Here is a 1637-nt window from a genome sequence, read left to right on the forward strand (position 1 = left end):
CAAAGTCATTTGGCAGAATGCCTCATCGCCAGAACTTTCCAACAAGCACCAAGACGTAGCTTGGCTGGTGGTGAGAAAGGCCCTCCCCGTCAGATCCTTCCTACACGTCAGGAGTCTCACCCCCTCTGCACGTTGCCCTCGAGGTGGCTGTGGTGGGGAAGAGACCGTTGTTCACCTCCTTGTGGATTGTGCCTTTGCAAAGAAAGTCTGGAGAGAGATGCAGTGGTTGCTGTTGAGGTTCATCCCGAGCAGTTCTGTGACACGGGACTCTGTGCTCTACGGGCTGTTCCCAGGGACACACACCGAGACAAACATCAACTGCAGCTGGAGGATCATCAACTCGGTGAAAGAGGCGCTTTGGTCTGCCCGAAACTTGTTGGTCTTCCAGCACAAAGAGTTGTCCCCGACCGATTGTTGCGGACTGGCACAATCCAAAGTCCAGGACTACGTGTTGTGGGATGCACTAAATCTTGGAGCAGCTGCCGCAAAGGCGCAATGGGGAAGGGTCGCTGTCTAAGACCTTTCTACCACAGCGCACCGAGGGACTGGGAACTGTTTAAATCCCCTCGGGCTGTACAGCTCAAAATGAAAGGCTGTAAATGATTGTAATATTGTTTGTACTGATGCACCTGGTGATACATTTTGTAAAAGTTTAACCTGGATTGTACCCTTGTAATGTTGTTATTGAAATGGTTTGGAATGTGATTGATGATATTTTATGAATAAAGTATATTTTTGCAAAAAAAAGAAAAAAAAGGTTCTCCCAGGACGAGGCTAGCCCATTGCACTTCGGGTGTGCTAACGCCTGCGATGTCCCCAAATGCGGGATACTCGACTGCAAAATTTGTGGTAGTGGGGGACTGCGTTCGCGCTCTCCCCTGATTCACAATTCAAAAAATAGATTTCATCATATCTTTCATTTTCTCTTCTATTTCCTGTCAGCAACCTTTTCTGAAAAAAGAAATATATAACCCCCAATGTGTGCTCTTCAAAATCTATACTGGACTGGTTATTTAGTTTTTTCTTTCCTCCTCGCAAATATTATCCAACCCCCATTCTTTTCCTCCCTGTCATTATCAGCCGGCAATTATTCCATCTCTGCATCATTTTCGCCAGACCGTTTGTTTTGTGGCCGCCAAATTACTCGCGCCATTTTTAACCCCGCGTTTGCCCACTCAAAAATCTCTCTCAAACAACCCCCATCTAACACCCAACCCACCATCACAACAGTCCCCACACTCCCAGCACCGCCCCACCCCCTATCTCTCTGGACGTCTGTATAAATACAAACTCATATCAGTCAGCTATTAACTCATATGCATTCACCATTTTAAACATGTAGCAGCGACCCCTCACTATTTCAAACATGAACAAGCACCCTGTCCCCATGTTCATTCAAATTACCCCCCTCCGAAACGAACAGCAGCCTCCCACCTCCTCTGTATAATCTCCCCCTTAATCAGCCCCCTGTGTGACTCCTACCTTCTGAAACTCCTGCCTCCTCTCCCCATGTGTAAAGTCTTTCCCTGCCCCTTCTGCAGCTCACTTCCCCTGCTGTGGGTCCATCAATTCACCTGTGATTATTCCTTGAAGGCTTAAATAGCGCAAAGCGAAGAAATAAACAGAAAGAAAACTGG

General features: G+C 47.3%; 1 pseudogene; it reads left to right on the forward strand.

Annotated features, from left to right (window-relative positions):
• The first annotated feature begins 729 nt into the window (after positions 1-729).
• Positions 730-881, forward strand: LOC144675305 (U1 spliceosomal RNA; annotated as a pseudogene).
• Positions 882-1637: the final 756 nt, after the last annotated feature.

The sequence above is a fragment of the Cetorhinus maximus genome, unplaced genomic scaffold (assembly GCF_964194155.1).
Source record: "Cetorhinus maximus unplaced genomic scaffold, sCetMax3.hap1.1 HAP1_SCAFFOLD_943, whole genome shotgun sequence".
NCBI lineage: Eukaryota > Metazoa > Chordata > Chondrichthyes > Lamniformes > Cetorhinidae > Cetorhinus > Cetorhinus maximus.